Genomic DNA, 14,765 nt, shown 5'->3' on the forward strand with positions numbered 1-14,765 from the left:
TGTTTAAAAACCCTTCAGAAAATAATAAATTAGACAGAAACTTACAAAGTACATAATATAGGTCTTATATTTGGAGGCTGCTCGAAGACAAAGAATACAAAATACAATGAATATCGGTTGAAAAAAGAACAGTTTGAAAAGAACTTGAAATAATAAAATAAGATTTGTGAAATTAAAGTCTACAATAAGTAATTTCTACAAAATTTAAAATATAAATATGATTCAGAAACAAAGACGCAAAAGAAGTGTTTTACTTCAATATTTGTATATTACTATTAAGGCTTTCAATCATATAATAATATAACATGACAAAAGGGACAAAATGACCTATAGAGACAAATACCTCCAAAATGTTCTCTAAAATCAAAGAAAATACTTTTAAGATAAATAAAACAATGAAGAAATGCAAAATAAAAAGGATATATTTGTAATCGGAGTGCCATGAACAGAGTTTGTATATATTGGAGCATTACACCTGACCACTGAAAAGTCCGACTCATTGGCTGAATGGTCAGCGTTGAGACCTTCGGTTTAGATGGTCCCTGGTTCGATTCACGGCCGTGTCAGGGATTTTAATCGCGACTGATTAATTCTTCTGACTCGGGGACTGGGTATTTGTGTTTGTTCCAACACTTTCCTCTTCATATTCAGACAACACACTACACTACCAACCACCACAGAAACACGAAACAGTGATTCCATTCCTCTATATAGGGTTGGCGTTAGGAAGGGCATCCGGCCGTAAAACAGGACTAAATCACCATGTGCGACACAGTTCGCACCCGCGACCCCACAGATGTGGGGAAAGCGGTAGAAAAAAAAAACTAGAAAAACACCTGACCACTCAATAAAAGAAAATGACATGTCATCAGCACTGACGCTGGTTGGATCCTCAGATAGCACTACCAAGGGTTGTGCGTGTATAGGGAAACAGCAAAAAACCGATGGCAGCACCAAAATGAGGCATACTAGGCGAGGCGAGGAGTGTTGTAGTGTATTAAAAAATTCGCTCACTTTGCTGCGAACGTCACAGTTTTTTATTTATTCATTCTGACATCAATACATGTTTGCCAAAGAACACAGAGTAGCTCATAAGTTCTTTGAAAAACTAATTGAATTGTTGGTTTCGTAAAAGTAATAATAATAATAATAATAATCGTATGGCCTCGGCTACCGTTTTGCAGACATTTCGATTTGACGCCATCTGGCTGTCTGCTCGTCAATTTCGACGTTCCGGTTTACTCTGTCTGCCATCTAGCGGACCTAGAGTAAACCGGATCTCTCTTGGGCGGCTATGGCTGAGATTGAATTAATTTTGTCGGGTAAATACCAAATGTATCACCAGAGATCTTGTACATGCCGACATCGTACGACATGGAGTGTCGAATGGACTTTTTTCCGCCCTTCAAAAATCCGACTACCTCTGCCGGGTTCGAACCCGCTATCTTGGGATCCGGAAGCCGACACTCCACCACAGAGTAATAACAATGTACTCAAGAATATTTACTTGCTTTATACTGCCGGTAGAAAATTAAATAGTGTTTTCCATACAAATGGTTCCTCATTATTGCCACTGAGAATTTTATAATCGCGGTAACACTTTTGTCTTGAATATTTCTGTCCAGTCTATGCGATTGCCGCCATCCGATGTGAAATGGGAAAACTCCTGTAACCACTGTTTAAGTAAAGACTACTTGGAAGCTGACACTTTTGGCGTAATGTACACACTGATCTCACAGAATGAAATGAACACTGTCTTCCGTGTTTATTGCGGGAGGTTCTTAAGGATTTCAGGAGGTGTGATTGACAGCTTCCCACTTTCAAGATTTTGTTTGACAGGTATTTCAAGAATATAGGCTACTGTTCAGGATACTGAAAACTGGCCGGAAAATATTTACGTTTCTCGTAATAAGTTAAGGGAACTTGTACGTGAACAATGCTCCAATATTTGCTCATATTCATGGTTCTCCTGCTACTGAAGTTCCGAATGCACAAGATTATAATTATTATGATAATTTCACTATACCTTTAGAAGTATTTTAAACCCATATATGTTGTGCTTTCCCAAACATTACTTATGTTATAATTTGTTTAATGAGTTTTGTAACATTCAATACATTTTGTCACTTCATGGGTCGGTACATGTATCTCAGAAACCAGTAACTTCACTGGACTGAAATTTTTCATAGATGTTCACCATAATCTGGTCTTCAAAGTAGACCATTATTGCATTTCTAGAGTGAGAATTCTACAGTGTAAATTTTTATATTTACAAATATATATATTGAAAATTTTCAGTGGTTGTTCCTAACTATGGAAAGTTTTTCACTTAGAACCCTAAAAATGGTCTACATTAATCTAATGTCTACCTAAGAGTTGTGCACAACATTTCAGCTCTCTTATCTTCAGCAGTTTCCTAGATACATGTACCCGTAAAGTGATAACATTTATTGAATGTTACAAAAACTCATTTTGTCCGACTCATTGGCTTAACGTTCACCGTTGAGGTCTTCGGTTCAGAGCGTCCCGGGTTCGATTCCCGGCCGGGTCGGGGATTTTAATCGCCTTTGATTAATTATTCTGGCCCGAGGACTGGGTGTTTATGTTTGTCCTAACAATTTCCTCTCCATATTCAGACTATACACTACACTACAAGCCACCACAGAAATACGCAATAGTGATTACATACCTGAATATAGGGTTGGCGTCAGGAAGGGCATCTGGCCGTAAAACAGGGCCTAATCTACATGTGCGACACTGTTCGCACCCGCAACCCCACAGATGTGGGAAGAGCAGTAGAGAAACAAGAAAACAAATTCCAAAAACTCATTAAAAATGTATGACAGAAGTATTTTTTGGGAAAGCAAAACTGTTATGGTTTTAAAATTCTTTTAATGCTATTGTGAAATTATCATAATAATTAAAACCGTGTGCATTCTCAACTTCATTTGCAGGAGTACCATGTTATAAGCAAATGTTGGAACATTTTCTTTGTTCACTCACAAGTACCTTTAAAAGCATTATTTATCTATTTAGGGGAAAATAGGAATTATAGGTTCTAACGTCAGCTTAGGCATTGTTAGGCACTATAGGACCACCTTTTTCAACCGTATAAATACATGAAACGTGTAAATACAACTTAATTTTAAGTTACCTCGTCAGGAACAAAATAAGTTTTTGTCTAAAATCTGAGGTCTAGAAATGGCAAAGAAATTGAGCGTCTTATATTGCACTTATTTTACGTAGGGTTATTTTAAAATGGGGATCCTCCACATAACTCGTCTCTTTGTTGTTTCAATAGGTTACTATTTGACGAAACGGACGGTGATAGTTACAAAATCGTGAAGGATTTAGAAATTGAAATAATTCCCAGAGAACTCGCGCTACAACAATGTTCAAACCTTCATTGATGTAATCACATCAGTGAGGTTGTACATAAGGGTTACAGATCTCTTCATATGGTTATGAGGATATTTATGGGTTGTAGCAAGGATATAAGACCCCAGTTAGAGAATACTGTGGTTCCAGTGTATGGGACCCACACTGTATATTGTGAGATAAGATGATTGGAACCATCGATAAATTATTTCTACTGTCAGCGAAGAAGACAAACAATTGTATATACCTTGATACTTCAGTTCATTTGCCATATTGACACCCATAATTTTATGTGGAGCACACAACCTGAGGTACCGAACGAAAACTTCGCAACAGTTGTTTTCATTCTTGAACAGGTAGACCAGTGCTGAGATGAGCGGAGGTTCGTGGGTGGCAGGTAAGTATGTAAGTGGTTGGACAAAATAAATGTGAGCAAACCAACGACAGAAGGAGATATATTTTAATTTGATTATATTCCTGGGGTCTTGAAGACTACACCTCACTAGATTGGCAGTTGAATGTTTGTTCTTAAACTTAAAAGGAGTAATTGATGAACTGGAAAGGAGAAGGAAGAAGTAAGAAAATCCTTGGTGCAAAGAAAAATTAACCGAGGTAAAGGAAATACAAAGAACCTGAAAAATAAAAGCCTTTCAGAGAGTATCAGGAAAAAAGAGGATTACCTTTTACGCCCATTTGGTCCGATTTAATTCAGAGAGGCTGACGAAGACAATATTTGGGCATTTCGAAAAAAATCCGATGGTTCATCGAAGTTAAACAGGACATGGAGGAGCTGGGTATCACAAGAAATGAGAAATTAAATAAGACCCATTTTCAGGAAAAGGACTAAGGAGTTTGGGGGCTTCCAGGGGCAAAAAAAGTAAATAATGTTATTGGTTATGCGACCCGCTAACTACTTTTGCGATTTTCGCAGACGCTTGCATACCGGACTGTTGTCCCGCAGGAGTTCTTCAACGTGCCAGTAAATCTACCAATACGAGACTGACTTATTTAAGCACCTTCAAATACTACTAGACTGAGACAGGTTCGAACCCGCTAACTTGAGCTCAGAAGGCCAGTGCTCAACCGCCCGAGCTACCCACCCCGGCTAAGAAGCAAATAAAATTGTCTGGGAACATAGTGGAAAGACAGGAAAGTAAGGAGAGGAAGAAAAATCATGAAGTTATTTAACGTGATCTCCATCTGTCCAAGATCGAAGAAAAGAAGAATGTATAGGCGCAGAAAATGAAATGAACGCATGATATTGTAGGTTTCTCGCATTTAATATTTTATCAGAATTGTAATTATCAAAATATAATCACCTCCCATGCAGACACAAACCCTGTGTATACACATGGCCAACATACCTACAGGTTCAATTGTTTGCGAGAAAAGTGTATTTTGCGGGGAACTTACACAATACCACGCTGTCATTGTTTTTGAGCGACTATACAATTTCATGATATAGATTTCAGTTTGTAACCATCTGTCAGTGAATGAATTACGAACCTACGCAACCCTCTATTTATCTTTGACCTCTTCTGCATCACTGAAATCATTAGAAACGGAGCCTAACCATAGTCTCCCTCTGCTTCTCTTTCCCTTCACGGCCGAGCCCGTTATACTCTTTTAAGTAGCTTGTCTTCCAATGGCCTGCAAAAGGCTTCAGACACTTTTAGCGCCTTTCTTTACGTGATAACTTACGCATTTTGGAGTTTATATCGATCATTTTGCGACTTTCCTTTTTTTTTTTTCGGAAGTCAGATTACATGTTTGCCTTTCTGTTTATGAAATAAACATTTCCAAGTTCTCTATGGCATGTTTTTTCATTCTTCTCCTATGAAACTTCATGTAGTATTTGCTGTAAGTAAGAGTGCATGTGTAATTTACATCCATATGAATTAAACAGTGGAACTTTTGAAACAGATAAAAGACGATTGGAAGATTTATAAATCAAAAGGGCCAACAAGAAAATACATACATATTCATTATAGACTGTTATATGGATATCAACCAGAAACCCCACGACTAAAATCAAGGAACAGCTTCCTCAGAACAACAGAGGCTCTTATCGGGACACCACAGCATTCCCGAACTGATCTCTGGCGTGTAAGGTTTAACACCCCTGAGGGATGACTCACACCCTGTGAAAAATTTCCCGCTGCATACACAGAGAACTGAACCACATGGAGATCGCTCAATAGTTTACTGTCAGGTTTTTAAATGCAAGAATAACTTAATGAAATGGGGTTTCCGTACGAAGTCGCTGCTATGTGAATGTGGCGAAGTGCAGACGTCCTCCCACCTGCTCCAATGTAGTCAGTGTCCAAAATCATGTACTCTGTCCGGCTCCATGGCTAAATGGTTAGCGTGCTGGCTTTTGGTCACAGGCAAGGGTCGGGAATTTTAACCGTAATTGGTTTATTTCGCCGGCACGGGGACTGTGTGTATGTGTCGTCTTCATCATCATTTCATCCTTATCACGACACGCAGGTCGCCTACGGACGTCAAATCGAAAGACCTGCTTCTGGCGAGCCGAACTTATCCTCGGACACTCTCGGCACTAAAAGCCATACGCCACTTCATTTCATCATGTACTCTGGAAGACCTAATTTGTACTACACCAAATGCAATCGATGTTGCTAACTTCTGGGCTTCAAACGTGTAAACGGACTGTCAATTCAATGTTATATTGTTCATGTATCATGTACATATTATGCATTATTACCATATTACCTTCAATCATTGTAAGTGCTTCTGACACGAATAAAAAAATGTAGACTTCGCACTCCTAGGCCTTTACTATCCCACCGTCGCCATAAGACTTATCTGTGTCGGTGCAACGTAAAGCAAATAAAAAATTAAAATATCAAGTTTTCGGCAGAATTTACCATTAAGATCAAGTCGTCGGCATAGCCCAAACTGCTCACTACATTTCCACCAACTGAATCCGTCCCTGCCAGGTTATTCAAGTAAATTATGAACGTGGGTCTAACGTTGTCTAACCGCTGTAAGTACTTTGAACCAAGAATTCATTCTACAGAAACATAAATACCTTTGATTGCTTTTAATTATTACCTTTAATCCCATAATCCCCCAGTACGGCGAGCATATTTTCCCTCGATACTATTGACATATACGAACAGGAAAATGACGAGTGTGTAGGCCCTTCTAACATCACGGTTTATATAGGCCTACGCGAAGATGACTTTTGTTTTATTGTGTGGATTAGGTATTTGTTAATATTCTCTTTTGGAGGAATCCAGAGCCGAGATTAAAATGAACACCGAATAATCAAAATAAACCTACCTATTTTCATTTTACGACAGCAAAATTCTTCCAGTGTGGAGGGAAGCTTTTATCAATTTTGGCAGTAGAGCTCAAATGTATAGATCCAGCAGTGACCTCGTCTAACAATGGGGCAGGAGGAGAAATACCAGCACGAAATGAACATCAAAATGAGCGTTATTGAGTGAATGGTTGAAAGTAATTACTAGATAACGTAGGAAGAGAGTAGGTGCCACTAGGAAATACATTTTTCAAGAGATGATGCGGGAATGTGAAAGAAGGTAGTCCAAAAAGTGAAAGTAGACCAAGTGTGTTGGCCGCGCGGTTAGAGGCGCGCAGCTGTGAGCTCGCATTCGGGAGATAGTGGGTTCGAACCCCACCAGGCAAATGCTGGGGCTGTACCGTAATTAAGGCCACGGCCGGTTCCTTCCCTGCCCTAGCCCTTTCCTATCCCATCGTCGCTATAAGACTTATCTGTGTCGGTGCGACGTAAAGCGACTTTAAAAAAAATCCGACACAACTTGCAAATCGTGGAAAGTTTTGTTAAGTGAGAAAAAATGTTGGCAGTGAAGAAATACGCACAGAAAAAATGGAGAATACACATGCGCTGAAACAAATTCATGGATAAAGTAAGTCCGGCTCCATGCTAAAAAGCTAGTGTGCTGGCCTTTGGTGCAAAGGGTCCCAGGTTAGATTCCCGACCGGTTCGGGGAATTTAACCCTAGTAGGTTAATTTCTCTGGCTCCGGGATTAGGTGTGTGTGCCGTCTTCAGCATTAGAATTCATCAGAGGTAGGGCCCCATCCTCACAGACACGCAGGCCTCTATCCAAAAGGCCTGCACCAGGCCTCTCCGGAGGCCATACGCAATTGTTAGGACGTGGAGGTGTGACTGATCAAGACCTCAGTGAGTGGTTTGTCCTTGATGACTGATGAAGATATTGTCACATTGTTAACAACGGTGAAAAAAAGAAATAGAAGTAGAAGAAAATGCAGTGAAAGGAGACGGTGCCAGAATTACCAGATATTGTATTAGGAGTTGAATCATGGCTGAGAAATGATATAATGGATGCAGAAATTTTCTCACGGAACTGGAGTGTGTATCGTAGAGATAGGCTAGGAATGGTAGGAGGGGGAGTACTCATTCTGGTGAAAGAAGAATTTGTAAGCTACGAAAAAGTTAAAGATGACAAACATAAAATTATAAGTGTAAGGCTCATCTGTAAAGATAATAGGCAACTTGATGTCTTCGGAGTGTACAGACCGGGAAAGTGTAGCGCAGACGCTGGTTCAGAATATTTGATAACATAATCAGCTATGTGGGAAACGATAAGGAAAGGAACGTGATTGTAGCGGGTGATCTCAATTTACCAAATGTCAGTTTCGAAGGTAATGCGAACGACAGGAAGCATGACCAACAAATGGCAAATAAGTTAATATGGGAAGGGCATATGATTCAGAAAGTGGTGGAACCAACTAGAGGGAATAAAATTCTGGATCTGGTGCTGGTAAAACCAGATTAGCTCTATAGAGAAACCGAAGTAATAAGTGGCATTAGTGATCACGAAGCTGTTTTTGTGGTACTTAAAAATAAATGTGAAAGAGATTAAAATTAGGACTATTAGGTAATACCATATGGCTGATAAAATAGGCATGAGGGAGTTTATAAAAGTAATTATGATCGGTCGAAAACGGTAAATAAAAATGTAAACAGACTCTGGGATGGGTTTAAATCAATTGTTGAGGAATGTGAAAATAGGTTTGTACTTTTAAAGGTGGTAAGGAATGGTAAAGATCCACTATATTATAACAGAGAAGTAAAGAGACTAAGAAGGAGGTGCAGATTGGAAAGAAATAGAGTTAGAAATGGCTGTGGAAGTAAGGAGAAATTGAAGGAAATACTAGGAAATCGAATGTAGCAAAGAAGTCAGCTTAGGATAACATGATGGCAAGCATGATTGGCGGCCATACAAATTTTAGTGGAAAATGGAAGGCTATGTATAGGTACTTCAAGGCAGAAACAGGTTCCAAGAAGGATATTCCACGAATCATTAACGAACAAGGGGAGTGTGTATGCGAGGATCTTCAAAAGGCAGACGTATTCAGTCAGCAGTATGTAAAGATTGTTGGTTACAAGGATAATGTCCAGATAGAGGAGATAACTAATACTAAAGAAGTATTATAATTTACCTATGACAACAATGACATTTACAGTAAGATACAAAAGGTGAAAACTAAAAAAGCAGCTGGAATCGAAGAGGTTTCGGGGGATATACTAAAGACAATGGGTTGCGATATAGTACCGTATCTGAAGTACTCATTTGATTATTGTTTGCATGAAGGAGCTATACCAAATGAATGGAGAGTTGCTATAGTAGCCCCTGTGTATAAAGGAAAGGGTGATAGACATAAAGTTGAAAATTATAGGCCAGTTAGTTTGACATGCATAGCATGTAAGCTTTGGGAAAGCATTCTTTCTGATTATATAAGACATGTTTGCGAAATTAATAACTGGTTTGATAGAAGGCAGTTTGGGTTTAGGATAGATTATTCCACTGAAGCTCAACTTGTAGGATTCCTGCAAGATATAGCAGATATCCTGGATTCACGAGGCCAGTTGGACTGTATCGCGATTGACCCACCCAAGGCATTTGATAGGGTAGATCATGGGAGACTACAGGTGAAAATGAGTGCAATTGGACTTGACAAAAGGGTGACTGAATGGGTGGCTATGTTTCTAGAAAATATAACTCAGAGAATTAGAGTAGGCGAAGCTTTATCTGTCCCTGTAATAATTAAGAGGAGAATTCTTCAAAGAAGTATAATTGTACCTTTATGTTTTCTTATATATATATATATATATATATGTGTGTGTGTGTGTAAAGAAGTGGAATTAGAGATAAGGCTTTTCGCAGATGACGTTATTCTGTACTGAGTAATAAATAAGTTACAAGATTGTGAGCAACTGCGAAATGACATCGATGCAATGAAATGGCATATGGCTTTTAGTGCCGGGAGTGTCCCAGGACATACTCGGCTCGCCAGGTGCAGGTCTTTCGATTTGACTCCCGTAGGCGACCTGGGTCGTGATGAGGTTGAAATGATGAAGACGACACATACACCCAGCCCCCGTAACAGAGAAATTAACTAATGATGGTTAAAATTCCCGACCCTGCCGGGAATCTAACCCGGGACCCCTGTGACCAAAGGCTAGCACGCTAACCATTTAGCCATGGAGCCGGACAGTGACCTCAATAATGTTGTGAGATGGACAGTAGGCAATGGTATGATGATAAACGGGGTTAAAAGTCAGGTTGTGAGTTTCACAAATAGGAAAATCCCTCTGTTTTAATTACTGCGTTAATGGGGGGGGGGGGGTAGTTCCCTTTGGGGATCATTGTAAGTACCTAGGTATTTATATAAGTAGAGATCTTCATTTGGGTAATCACATAAATATGATTGTAAATGAAGGGTACAGATCTCTGCACATGGTTATGAGGGTATTTAGGGTTTGTAGTAAGGATGTAAAGGAGAGGGCATATAAGTCTCTGGTAAGACCACAACTAGAATATGGTTCCAGTGTATGAGACCCTCACCAGGATTACTTGATTCAAGAACTGGAAAAATCAAAAGAAAAGCAGCTCAATTTGTTCTGGGTGATTTCCGACAAAAGAGTAGCGTTACAAAAATGTTGCAAAGTTTGGGCTGGGAAGACTTGGGAGAAAGGAGACGAGATGCTCGACTAAGTGGTATGTTCTGAGCTGTCAGTGGAGAGATGGCGTGGAATGACATCAGTAGACGAATACGTGTGAGTGGTGTCTTTAAAAGTAGGAAAGATCACAATTTGAAGATGAATTCAAGAGGAAAGGCTAGGGAAACAACAGATAGGGAATCTGCCACCGGGCGACTGCCCTAAATGCAGATCAGTAGTTATTGATTGATACACAATGATGGATCCCAACTCACTACTGCGACATGCGACATTCTGCAAGTTGGGTCGTGTGTAGGGCGGTTGTGCAACTCGGGCCGATTTCTAAAATCGAATGATTCTAGTTCTTTAATAATATTGTCTGACTAAATTTTTGTCTCTATAATAACCACTTTTTAATCCAATATTTTCTCTTTCGCACCGACTTCGGTGACAACAAAGTCAACGCAATTCCTATGTTTTGAAACTTATAAAATGAAGGAGGCATGATCGCGCGTGTTTTCAGAGCAGAGGCAGCCAGCCTACTGCAGATCGGACTCAGCAAATTACGTCGCGTGGAGAGCAGCACCCGATTTACCTTGCCAACCACCCAGCAGATTGTGTCGTATGTAGAGCCTTTAGTTTTATGATTTCTCTCGGTTTCTTATCGTTTTTTGGTTGTTGCTATTTTGCTTTACGTCGCACCGACACAGATAGGTCTTATGGCGACGATGGGACAGGAAAGGCCTAGGGATGGGAAGGAAGTGGCCGTGGCCTTAATTAATGTACAGCCCCAGCATTTGCCTGGTGTGAAAATGGGAAACCACGGAAAACCATTTTCAGGACTGCCGACAGTGGGGTTCGAACCCACTATCTCCCGGATACGAGCAGTTTCGCGCCCCTAACTGCACGGTAACTCGCCCGGTTCTTGTCAGTTCCAAATATCGATTTATTACAATACACTATTAATGTTTCCTTTGCAGTATCTAACGAGGTGGTGATACTGGAATTTTGGGAAACGCTGCACTGGAAATAGAGTGACATTTGCTGATCGTCAGAAAAATAAATTTGTCGCAGCTTTCTGAGGGAGATGGGGCATCATGTTCCGCAGAGGTTGAAGCCACTTAAATCAAGGGTGGTGTACCTTTCCCTAGCATCCGGTGAGGGGGAGAGATTTGTCAGTTATGCTAGGCACACAGGCGAACAATAATGTGTCTAGCTGTTGCTATGGTTTATTCATGTGTGACCAGTGGATATTTTTTAATATTCCATCCCTGTTTGATGGGGAGTTTCTCATGGTGCACGTGATGAGAAGCCAAGACTCTTATCAGGTAGGTTTCCTGCCTCTTCGTCGTCTGAGCCTCTGTTTTTTGCCGCCATGCATTTTGTGCTGTTGGCCCACAGCCAGCGACAGTGCTGAGAACTGCATTGTATTTTTGTTCCTCTTCATCGGTCGTGATGACAAACTTCCTCTGCACTTGTTGAAACACCTTCGCAGACAGGCCATTCAACCTTTTCTTTTTTTGCACATCCTGTCTAAGAACACTCGCTATAAAATGCCGAAGAAAGTTATCAGTGATTTTTTGCATATAAAAGAATGTTTACATCCATCTCAAGACCAAATGAAAAGAGTTTAGGTGTCAAATGAAAGGGGGTTAACCCTAGTTTTCGTTTGCTCAAATTAGCTCCCTGCTTAGTCATTAGCGCCTACTCAAGGAACCATTGTATTCAGCTCAGTCGAAACACGGAACTGTTCCCCATATTTTCACATGTTGGGCAACAAATCAGTTACTTCCAATTTACTTAAAGTTAAAAACTTCATAAGTGATCCGTATCGAACTGAGAATGACAATGCTAAAAAGAGAGATGTTCCACATATTCAATACAATGATAAACTGTTGCACAAATTAATGTCACAACATGTTTAATTTGGTTTGAGACCGGTTTCGACACATATTTATGTCATCATCAGCCGATAGAAAAAACATGGCAAGAAGTGTACAATTATCAACACACAAAAAAAACACATTAAAGGATAACTGTCGAAGTTCATGTAGCACTTTTCCATGAAGATAATTTTTGTAGAGATCATAAGCAGTGTGATGTTCTTGAGCACTCTTGCTGCAGATCTTGAGATTAAAAAGGATGCAGGTATAATTTACAATTGTTGCTAGGCAAGGAATAAACTTGTTGCTAAGTAACGAATATCATGATTTTGTTTTTGGTACTTCTAAACGTGGATAGTGATATATATATATATAAACTCCTAGAGTATATTGTAGGATATGAACTTATCAGTACTGATATGGATTTATGAGATCTAAAGAAAAAGAAAACACGTTAGAAATAAAAAATAAAAACAGTGAAAAATGGTAAGATAAGTTATACTATGAGGCTATCGGTTGATGATGACATAAATGTGTGTCGAAACCGATCCCAAACCAAATTAAACATGTTGTGACATTCATTTGTGCAACAGTTTATCATTGTATTGAATAGGTGGAACATCTATCTTTTTAGCATTGTGACTTCCAATTTACTCCAAAGAGGTTTACCTACATGGAACATGCCAATGCAATTTAAGAACCTCATAATTGCTCCGTATTGACTTTATAGTAGAGAAATACGTAGATTAAAAGTCCTTTTTAGTCAATACACAAATATTAATTAGAAACACAATTAGTGATACATGTTTCGGACCTTCTGGGCCTTCTTCCGTCTTGGAAAGAATATAAAGTTTGTGGGAAAGATCTTGAGAAAACACCCCATCAAGAGTCTATAAGAAAAAGAATTGATCTTGAAGGATCACACTGCGTCATATTTTAAGAAACAAAACATAAACAACTTTTTGGTCAAGTTTCGTTTCTCACGTTATGACACATTTGTAGCCCTTCAAATCAACTCTTGTTATAGACTTTTAATGTGGTCTTTTCTTTAGATTCTTTTCTACAATCTTGATATTCTTTTCAATATCGTATAAGGCCCAAAAGGGTCGAAACATGTATCACTAATTGTATTCCTTATTAATATTTGTGTATTGACCAAGGTGGACTTTTTTAATTTACATATTTCTGGAACACGCCATTTACATTCAAAGAAAGATACATAAAATATGAATTAAGATCGATATTCGCCAACCTCTACTATTATATTAAATGTGAAGGTGTGTTTGTATGTATCACGGCTGAAGGTCTTTATTTATCGATTAAATAAATAAATAAATAAATAAATAAATACATAAATAAATAAATAAATAAATAAATAAATCCTTTATTGACAGTGACGAAGTTAGGGTTCTTGGCCCTCACATACACTTAACCACTTATTAAGGGTCAGGACGTAAAAACAGGTAAGTTAACATGTTGTCGTAATCGAATTAGCGGCGATATACTGGGCATCGGACCAAGCTTAATTGAGTTTACTACATTTAGAAAATAAGTTATTCAAAGTATGTGATATTGTAACTTTTTATTTTTTAATCTAAAACGTCCTGAAATTAAAATTTCATTTTTCTGAGTTCTGAAGCAAGTTGGATTACCTGTTTTCCCCCTGACCGTTCATATATATATATATATTAATAACTAAAAAGTCATCTGAACTTTTAATACTAAGAACTAAAAAATAACAGTAATGCTTAAGACTAAAACAGAAGATTACTCACATCGAACATTGATATAGGAATTAGAAATATGTTTCTTTAAGACTCTCGTCTGGAGCATGGCATTGTATGGAAGTGAGACATGGACAAAAAGTAAGTCAGAAAGAAAGAGAACAGAAGCTTTTGGAATATTGTGTCTAAAGAATTATGCTGAAGTTTAGATGGTATGTCGAGGCACGAATGAAGAGAGACTGAATCGAACTGGTGAGAAGAGATCGATTTGGCTAAATTTGACGAGAAGAGGAGATAGAATTATAGGACACATCTTAAGACACCCAGGACTTGAGGGAAGTGTAGGGGGTAAGAACGGTCAGGGTAGACCAAGGTATGCATATGACAAACAGATTAATGTAGATGTAGGACGTAGTAGTTAAGTAGAAATAAAAGTTTAGCATATGATAGGGTGGCATTGGGGGCTGCATCAGACCAGTCTGTGGACTGATGACCCAACAACAACAGAATGTTCAATTGCATGTTCTTCGCACTTGAGAACAGGCCTCAGTTCGCTGGAGAAACGTCTAACTCAATTATGACCTTGTAACTCTACAAGCCTACGTAACAGAAATGGCACCACGGCTACTTCCTGAGCAGAGTCATATATTCGAAAAAATATTACAACGCACAATACTGACTGTGGATACAGGGCATTTTTTCTTAGATGTACCGGTGGAAGCTAGAAATGACTTTCTGTTGAACTTCATACTAGATGAAGTTCGTAAGGACAATAAGTTAAGGATGACAAACAATAAAAACTAAAA

Source organism: Anabrus simplex, chromosome 13 (genome assembly GCF_040414725.1).
Source record: "Anabrus simplex isolate iqAnaSimp1 chromosome 13, ASM4041472v1, whole genome shotgun sequence".
NCBI lineage: Eukaryota > Metazoa > Arthropoda > Insecta > Orthoptera > Tettigoniidae > Anabrus > Anabrus simplex.